Below are 10,482 nucleotides of genomic sequence, written 5' to 3' on the forward strand. Positions count from 1 at the left end.
ATGCTGCAAGGACTTTCACTTTTCATATATATATATATAATATTCCAGTTGAATATGTTAAACAAATGTTTCTTATTTCTCTCTCTCTGTCTCTCGCTCTCTCTTTCTCTAGAGTTGAAGCCTACAGCCGTTCTATCCGTGCAGCAACTGATGGAAAAGGGGTTCGCTTTTGTGCTGTTGTGATGTTGTTCGCAAAAATGACATATATACAGTACAGACCAAAAGTTTGGAAACATTACTATCTTTAATGTTTTTGAAAGAAGTTTCTTCTGCTCATCAAGCCTGCATTTATTTGATCAAAAATACAGAAAAAAACAGTAATATTGTGATATATTATTACAACTTAAAATAATAGTTTTCTATTTGAATATACTTAAAAAAAATAATTTATTCCTGTGATGCAGAGCTGAATTTCCAGCATCATTCCTCCATTCTTCAGTGTCACATGTAACATCAGTCGATCACATGATCCTTTAGAAATCATTCTAATATTCTGATTTATTATGAGTGTTGGAAACAGTTCTGCTGTCTAAAATATTTGATCAATAAAAGGTTAAAAAGAACTGCATTTATTAAAAAAATAAATAAAATCTAATAATAAATTCTAATAATATATATTCTAATAATATATTTTCTTTACTATCACTTTTTATCAATTTAACACATCCTTGCTGAATAAAAGTATTGATTTTATTTAAAAAGAAGAAAGAAAGAAAAAATACTGACCCCAAATTACTGACCAGTAGTGTATATTGTTATTACAAAATATTTATATTTTAAAAACATAGCTTCTTTTTTTTTACGTTTTATTCATCAAAGTATCCTAAAAAAGTATCACATGTTCTGAAACAATATTAAGCAGCAGAACTGTTTCCAACTTTGATAATGAATCATCATATTAGAATGATTTCTAAAGGATCATGTGATAATGATCCTAAAAATTCAGCTTTCCATCACAGAAATAAATGATCATTTAAAGTATAATAAATTTTAAAACAATTAATTTAATAATATATCACAATATAACATTTTTTTCTGTATTTTTGATCAAATAAATGCAGGCTTGATGAGCAGAAGAAACTTCTTTCAAAAACATTAAAAATAGTAATGTTTCCAAACTTTTGGTCTGTACTGTATATATATATATATATAAACATTCTTGAATCATTCTTGTGTCTTGTCTTGCCTCTCAACAACTTTTAAAATATCGGCTTGTAATTGACTCCATACGCTGATTCCAACTTTAACTTACCTGATAATGAGCTAATTCACCTTAAGGAGGTTAATCAATATACTGTATAATTCAAGAGACTGAGACGTTTAAGGTTCTTCGTTTTTTTACAATTGTTTTACATCAATTTTACAAAATTGATATTTCACTCTTCCCAAAACACTTACAGAAGCAAACATTAGCCTGATTCTTAAGAAGGATAAACCAGCGGATATGTGTTCATCCTACCGACCTATCAGTCTACTAAATTTAGACTTTAAGATTTTATCTAAAATACTAGCCTTAAGACTAGAGAAAATCCTCCCAACTATTATTAATAATGATCAGACAGGGTTTATTACTGGAAGGAACTCATGTAATAATGTTAGAAGGTTACTTAACATTATTCAGCTGTGTCAGCAAAATAATCTTAAAGGTATGGTAGTGTCTTTGGATGCAGAAAAGCCTTTGACCATATAGAATGGGATTTTTTGTTTTTTACACTCAAGGAATTTGATTTAGGTAAAGATTTTATTGATTGGGTCAAGCTGCTTTATCATAACCCAGTAGGGTCTGTCATCACAAATGGTAAATGCTCTCCCTACTTTGCTTTGGGAAGGGGCACTCGCCAAGGGTGCCCCTTATCACCACTGCTGTTTGCAATCGCAATCGAGCCACTAGCAGAAGCCATTAGAACCCACCCTTCTATTCATGGTATATCGATTAATCATAGGCAACATAAGATTTCTCTGTATGCTGACCATGTTTTATTGTTTATCACGCAACCAGAAATATCTGTTACGTTAGTCCTTACTGTTATTAACGAGTTTAGTAAGTTTTCTGGTTACAAAATAAATTTCAGTAAGTCAGAGGCCTTGCCATTTGGTCGGGTGCATCACTCTCTTCCTCCCGGCTTGTCACCTTTCAGATGGGCAACAGAAGGTTTTCTTTATCTAGGTATATTTATTACTCCTCTGCTGCAAAGGATGTTTAAAGCAAATTTTCAGCCTTTGCTGAAACGCATCCATGATGACCTAGAGAGATGGTCTTCTTTACCACTCTCAATGCTGGGAAGAATCTCTTTAATTAAGATGAATATCTTACCACGACTGCTCTACAAATTCCAAATGATCCCAGTCGTACTAAATAATAATACTATTAAGACGGTTAATGGTTGGTTCAGATCATTTATATGGAATGGCAAAAGACCACGACTTAAATTAACAAAATTGCAACTGTCATCGGGTCAGGGAGGTCTGGCAGTTCCCAACATTAGACTATATCAAGTGGCTTCCCAATTTCGATATCTAGTAGATTGGGTACGGAGTGACTCGGACTCTGTCTGGCTTGATATTGAGGCATACAATTTAGGTAAGCCATTACAATTAGCTAGTCTCCCTTTTATCCTGAATCGGAATAAACTAGAGATTGCAGAGGGTAATTTCATTGTTAAATCCACACTAAAGGCTTGGGACATGATTAAGAAATGGGAAAAGAGAACAGATGTTTTATCTCCAATTACTCCAATACGAAGAAATACAGATTTTCTCCCTGGCATGACAGATAATGGGTTTGCTCTGTGGGAAAATGCTGGTATCACAACTTTGAAAGACTTATTTGAAGGGGACAGAATGATGTCATTTGATCAACTAAGACAGAAATACAACTTATCACACACACATTTTCTTAGGTTCCTACAAATCAAAAGCTTTATACAGAATCCAATTCGGCATAAATTTACTCTGGAAATGTCACCAATTGAGCAACTACTATACAAAATACATAGCAATAAGGCTATAGTAAGGCGATGCTATGAGGCCTTTTATAAGTCCATTAAGACTAATAATACAATTATTCAAACATGGGCTCGGGACCTTGGGGCAGTAATAGATAAAGTTATGGAGGCGGACATATGGGAGCATGCTAACAGCATATCCATGTGTAATAGAGCGAAGGAATTACAATTTAAGTTACTGCATCGCCTTCAGATATCACCTGAACTCAGACATAAGATGGACCCAAGGAAATCAGCTCTGTGTATGAAATGTAACAGGGAAGTTGGTAGCTTTATACATACTGTATGGACCTGTATGCATATCCAGGATTTTTGGGTAGAAGTGGCTTTGAAATTAGACTTGGTTTTTAATAAGAAGTTGGACCTGGACCCAGTGTGTTTATTGTTGGGATTACCACACCCACAAATAAAAGGATCACATTGTCAAAAATTGTGGAATGTTTTAACATATGCTGCACGTAAAGCTATATTGTTGAAATGGATTTCAAATAAACCACCTACAGTTTTAGACTGGCATAAGGTAATATTTGAACTTTTACCCATGGAATACTTAACATACTGGTCCAGAGGGAAAATTGGTTTATTTTATCATATATGGACCCCATTTCTTGATTATGTAGGACAGGGAATATCTGCCATATTTTGGAAGGTGCTTCCCAGACCAAGGAATAACAGTTAAATGTTATAGGAGAAGTTTTGCTGTTTGTAATATTACTTTTGGTTGTTTTGTTTTTTACTTTATCTTATCTCCTAACTGTTGTAATGTATACTTATTTTTATTTATTTATTTTTTATTTTATTTTTTTTATTTGTATTTTTTTTAATTATTATTATCTTTTAATTTTATACTATTGTTAATTATTGTCATTACCATTGCCATATGATACTCTGCCATGATTGTGACTGAATGCTGTGCTGTATGTTCAACTTTGGAGGGGGGGGGGGCGGGGTTCTCTTGAAGGGGGGGATGGATGTAAAAAAAAAAGTTGTATATGTGAATAAGATGTGATGCATAAATAAAAAAATAAAAAATAAATAAAAAAAAAGATATTTCATTTGAGGTCCTGAAACTGCAGCCATTGCTATATCGTCCAGTACGGTAGGTGGCGCTGTCACGAAAAACTAGGGTCCTAGATCTGCGGCATAGACAGTAAAAGAAATGGACACAGCGACCCCATTGGAACTCAATTGAGACAAGTGAAGCCCATTTTTAGCGATTTGTAGCACTTCTGTTTCTGACGCGCAGACTCAAACTAAGCTAGGAGCTACTTTCTGCATAAGATGCTTTATGAACACGGGCCCAGGTCTTTCGAGCGGATTTGCAAAGCATTTGATTCTATCATGTAGGCTACTAAATCAAGTTTTAATAAAGAGAAAAGAGGTTTAGAGACAAATTTTTGTTAATAGTTATTAATCCCACAGTCCATAGCACCAGTAACTGTATAATTTAGTAAGGGAAAATTAAAACAAAATAGGATGAGTTTAAATTGTTATTTTATGTAGCAATGGTCATCTTAACCTCTGTGCAGTGTTCAGGGTATTTCAGGACCCTAAATTAAATTCTAATTCATCTAAATGACATGACACTTAATGACTTTACCAAAACAGAAATTGGGATGTCTGATTGTATATGTGTAATAAAATCACTCAGAATGTTCATATAGTGCTTTTGTTTAAAATTGTAATTTTAAATGTTTTCCAGTAAATGGCAGAAATCTACCACTTAAGTACGGCACATTTTTCATATGACCATGTTTGAAAGCAAGAAATGTAGAAATACTTTAAAGTTAACTACATATTTTGTATAAGCATTTTCATATAAATATGTAATACTTTTTTTTTTTTTAAATGTAACATTTAAACAAATTCCATATCAACTGTATAGTAAAAACATTAAAGGAAGTGATGTTACAATTCATGATTGTCTAGATATTGGTGTTTTTTTAATTTCACCTCTTAAAGCACTTTCTTTTATCATTGCAAATATCAGTATTCAACATTTTGGGATTAAAACATCAAAACATTATGTATTTGTAATTGCAGGATAAATGCATTTATATCTTGCATTAAACAGTGTGTGTAAACATCTGTCGGGGTCTCTAGAGAGCGATGTGTAGAGGATTAAAACTTGAGCCAGAGGTTCTTCACCGCTATGAGGAGACCTTTGACGTTAATGTCTTCCATCTGGTCTCATCATCCACCCTGATGCTCCACACCTTGGTGCAGATGGCAAAGTACTGGACCCAAATGAAGAACCTCCCTGTGGCCTGGTAGAGGTTAAGTGCCCTGATGTGAAAGAAATCGGAGAGGCATCTCACGTTGAGTTTATTGGGGACCATGCAAAACTGAGAAAGAAAGACACAATTGGCATTCCACGGTCAGCTGATGGTTACTGGCTTAGTTAACCTGGTGTGATCTTGTGACAAATACAAGAGGTGACTTCCATGTGGAGAGGGTATGGAGAGATGATGAGCTGATCACAGAGATCACGGCTGAAGTTGATGAATTCTACTTGGGCATATACATTCATTTTTTTGCTAGGAAGAAAATAGGCAAGAAAAAAAAAAAATTACCAACAAATGATGTTCCTGTTCTATAGTGAATGTAGTTCTATACAAGAAAAAACAGTTATCCCAATAAGTCATGCTTCAATTAATTATATTTTATTGTTATTTATGTCATATTGTTGCAACATACCTACCCCAAACTGGAAAGATATGTCAGGAGGGGTTGGTGATTTCTGATGTGTTCAGAATCTGAAACGATATTGCAGATCATAAAAGTAAAGAGTTAGATTTTTATAAAAAATTAGATTAGATGATGCTGATGTCACTAGCAGGTGTCCTTTATTTTTCCCCATGCCTCAGCAAGAGCACTTAAGTAACAAAGCAAACAACAATACATGTATTATTTTGTGTTAAACATAACACTTTAATAAAAACAACTCATTAATTTGGAAAGTTACTATCACAGTTATGCAATAATATACCAGTTACTTAGAACATCAAATCAAAGTTAAATAACCTACAAACCATTATAAAATCATTTCAATTCTGCTTGTGCAACAGATGTTTGTTCAACTGCTCGTATTTCCTACATTGTTGTGGATTTTATTGATAACTTTAAATGTCTTTGTTAATTTTGTGTGACTTAAGCCAGAAAGAGAGCAGTATAAAAGAGTGATGGCAAAAGTATAAAAACACTGCTTCACTAACCTGCTCAGCACACACTAAACCTTTCCTCACAGTAATTGTCGCCCAATTTCAACGCTTTTTTTTTTATTTTCGTCGGTGGGAGAACTATGAAATGATAAATAAGGTTGTGTTTTATTATTATTTGAATTAGAACACAAAAGCACACTATACATATCTGATTACTTTTGGTCTCCGCCATTTTCAGCAAGCGAATGAACGCTATCGCGCTTTCACCGGAAAATAACTTGAGATCGATTCGGAGCGAGTTCGCAAAACATTTGATTCGGATCGGGACTCCGAAGCGCGTTTCACGAATCATTTGATTCAGATCGGGACTCCGAAGCGCGTTTCACGAATCATTTGATTCAGATCGGGACTCCGAAGCGCGTTTCACGAATCATTTGATTCAGATCGGGACTCCGAAGCGCGTTTCGCGAATCATTTGATTCAGATCGGGACTCCGAAGCGCGTTTCGCGAATCATTTGATCGGGGCTTCGGAGTTCAAAAACATTTGATTCAGATCGGGACTCCGAAGCTCGTTTCACGAATCATTTGATTCAGATCGGGACTCCGAAGCGCGTTTCGCGAATCATTTGATTCAGATCGGGACTCCGAAGCGCGTTCCGCGAATCATTTGATCGGGGCTTCGGAGTTCAAAAACATTTTATTCAGATCGGGACTCCGAAGCGCGTTTCGCGAATCATTTGATTCAGATCGGGACTCCGAAGCGCGTTTCACGAATCATTTGATCGGGGCTTCGGAGTTCAAAAACATTTGATTCAGATCGGGACTCCGAATCGCGTTTCGCGAATAATTTGATCGGGGCTTCGGAGTTTGCAAAACATTTGATTCAGATCGGGACTCCGAAGCGCGTTTCGCGAATCATTTGATTCAGATCGGGACTCCGAACCGCGTTTCGCGAATCATTTGATTCAGATCGGGACTCCGAAGCGCGTTTCACGAATCATTTGATCGGGGCTTCGGAGTTCAAAAACATTTGATTCAGATCGGGACTCCGAATCGCGTTTTGCGAATCATTTGATCGGGGCTTCGGAGTTTGCAAAACATTTGATTCAGATCGGGACTCCGAAGCGCGTTTCGCGAATCATTTGATTCAGATCGGGACTCCGAACCGCGTTTCGCGAATCATTTGATTCAGATCGGGACTCCGAACCGCGTTTCGTGAATCATTTTATTCAGGTCGGGACTCCGAACCGCGTTAAAATAACCATGGTTTTATTATAGTTAAACTGTAGTAACCCATGGTTTTTTGGCGTGTTGACTACCATTTGTATAACCACAGATTTACTACAAATACCATGGTTAAACTATGGTTAATTTAGCAAAACCATGGCTAATTTGTGGTTACCATGGTTTAACTATAGTAACCATGCTTTTTTGGTTTTATTTGTAGTAAAACCATGGTTAATTTTCATAAGAGGGCTTCGGAGTTCGCAAAGCATTTGATTCAGATCGGGACTCCGAACCGCGTTTCGTGAATCATTTTATTCAGGTCGGGACTCCGAACCGCGTTAAAATAACCATGGTTTTATTATAGTTAAACTGTAGTAACCCATGGTTTTTTGGCATGTTGACTACCATTTGTATAACCACAGATTTACTACAAATACCATGGTTAAACTATTGTTAATTTAGCAAAACCATGGCTAATTTGTGGTTACCATGGTTTAACTATAGTAACCATGCTTTTTTGGTTTTATTTGTAGTAAAACCATGGTTAATTTTCATAAGAGGGCTTCGGAGTTCGCAAAGCATTCGGGACTCCGAACCGCGTTTCGCGAATCATTTGATTCAGATCGGGACTCCGAACCTCGTTTCGCGAATCATTTGATTCAGATCAAGAGCAGTAGAATTACACTAGTTCTCATGAGATTCAGACGTGTGTATCTGGTGGAGACGACTGCAGAGATTGATCCAGCAACCTTCTGCTGACCAGTCCACTTCACTACAGCACAGAAGTAATGAAGCTTTAGCAAATTAGCATGCAGCTGTAAATATGAAATTAATGTAGCAAAAAACAAAATGTGAGATATAAAGTGTTTCACTCTGTGTAAGTGTTTCACAGTTCGTGTGCTCATGGAGAGCAGACACAGCAGCACATGTTCTCCTGCTCGTGTTCAGGATCTTCATCCTGGTCTTCCTCATCCTCTCTGTGCTCTCAGACAGGACTCGATGTCTCTCTCTCATCATGATCAGATTCAGGACCTGAGGGACAGATGTGGGGTCACCGTCTGTACACTTTCAGAAACAGAACAGTGTTTGAATAAAGCTTTGTTTAATCTGTTGTTGACTTGTATTTATTCTTTTACTCATTTATTCATGTCTTCTGTTGTTGTCAGTAAATAAAATATAGTCTAATTGTTTCATTAACACATGCATTCATTCATTACTTGACTGAATATTTAGATGTATTCATCTTAGCTGCATTTGTCCAGTGTGAAGTCATATGGCATATGAAAAAAGCTAAATACAAAACATATATAATTATTAGTCACCATTTATGATTATTATTGTTGATAAGTGTTGGGGTGGGCTACAAATGTTTTCTGATGTAATCTTAATTTCTAATAATAATACTTACATTGTTCAAGTGTAAAATCAACAGTTTTCTCTAAAGAAGAGATCAAGCAGCTGATCGATGTCTCCTTTGTGCAGATATTATAACTTGCTGCCATCTACTGGAGACTTTATTAATCCATGACAGGTTTAAACCAGCCAAGGCTCTATCTCACAAACACACTCTGCTAAATAAGCTCTTCACTGTATATATCTTACTAGCATCAGACTTGTGTCTTTACATAAAAATAGAAAGTTTAATTCGCCAATAAATTAGTCCTATGTTATTTTTCATTGCATTTCATTTTGTATCTTCTTTACAAAAGAACAAAAACTTACACATTGTTAAAAAACACAAATTCAGTTATTGCATTTACTATCTTTTGCAATAATATATATCTTTTTTTCTCGCCAATGAGAGTTGTTGACAGAGAATAGCGTTTACAAGCAGCAAAACTGTTTGTGGTTAAGGAAGGACTTTTATGGTTTTTGGGAACAGTGTTTGAGAAGGAAAGTGTTTTAGTTTTCATTCAGTCACAGACATTCACGTGTCATTGTTTTTAATAGTAGTATTATAATGAACGATAACATGCTGACTGATAACACTATAACACTGCACTAAAGATCACTCGATCTGCTGTGTGTGCGCGCCCCAACGTGGTGTGTTGAGCAAACCTTGAGATTTAGCCTTTAGCACACAGCTCAGTTTGGGGCAAGTTGTCTCAATGACTTTGGGGCAAGTCGCCACATATAACAACTTGCCCCAGTACAAAAAAACACATAGAAGATGCTCAAAAAACATTGAGATGTATTTCTGGAAGCTGGTTTTGCACCAGATCGACCCATTCAGGCCCCAGCACCATCTCTGCTCTGTCTAGCATGCGCAGGTATGCTTCTGCGATCACCAGAAATCAATAATCACAATTAAATAGTTGTGTTCTGATTTTAAGATAGTTTAGTGTGATAACTTACCCACTGATGGGGCAAGTTGTCACAACTGCACATTCTCTATTCAACAGTCTACAACTCCATAATGATATAAGATATGAAAATGTAATGAATACAACATATGTGCCCAAGACTTCCTTCTTTTATTTAGTATGACATTTATATCATTGTGATGTACAGTGCTCATTAAATGTTAAAAAGTGTGACAACTTACCCCGCTCTCCCCTACCTTGACTTATATATTCACATTATATATATATATATATATATATATGTGTGTGTGTGTGTGTGTGTGTGTGTGCGTGTGTGTGTTCCCGTTGGATGGGTTAAATGCAGAGCACAAATTCTGAGTATGGGTCACCATACTTGGCTGAATGTCACTTTCACTTCACTTAATTAATACATCAAAACCAGTTGATCTCAGTTCATTCTCTATTTCCCTTCTATGAACTTAACACACCAAGGTGTTTCATGCCACAAAAATAAATAAAACCAAAAACCTATCCTTGGAACCAAATCCTGTGTGAACAAAAGCCCAGAAGATCACCACGCCGTCCTCTTCCCCGTACTCTGGAGGGTTTGACCTGAAAAGGGCTCTGCACTGCAAGCGTTCCCTGATGCTGTTCATCCGTCTGAACTCGTTCTGTTCTTCCATTGGCCACATACAGTACACACATATGTAATGATTAGTTCTTAATTAATGTACTGTATGTGCACAAATAACCTGCTTTGCTGGACTCTGCCTGAAGACACGGTC

The 10,482-nt window shown here is 36.1% G+C and overlaps 2 long non-coding RNA genes across 3 annotated transcripts in view; both read right to left on the bottom strand.

The window, feature by feature from the left end:
- Positions 1–4,499: 4,499 nt before the first annotated feature.
- Positions 4,500–10,482, bottom strand: part of LOC132103873 (uncharacterized) — a 28,702-nt gene continuing 22,719 nt past the window's right edge. Inside the window, exon 2 of the long non-coding RNA XR_009423475.1 lies at positions 4,500–4,727. This is a non-coding gene — a long non-coding RNA (uncharacterized LOC132103873). The remainder of the gene's footprint in view (positions 4,728–10,482) is intronic.
- On the bottom strand, positions 4,927–5,815 carry LOC132104592 (uncharacterized). Of its 2 annotated transcripts, none has more exons than XR_009423548.1 (2): positions 5,707–5,815; positions 4,927–5,350 (listed from the first exon to the last, which is right to left on the bottom strand). It is a non-coding gene; the product is annotated as an uncharacterized LOC132104592 (long non-coding RNA). The 2 variants fall into 2 exon arrangements; XR_009423547.1 differs by having other exon boundaries at positions 4,927–5,542; positions 5,707–5,809.

This window comes from Carassius carassius, chromosome 25 (genome assembly GCF_963082965.1).
Source record: "Carassius carassius chromosome 25, fCarCar2.1, whole genome shotgun sequence".
NCBI lineage: Eukaryota > Metazoa > Chordata > Actinopteri > Cypriniformes > Cyprinidae > Carassius > Carassius carassius.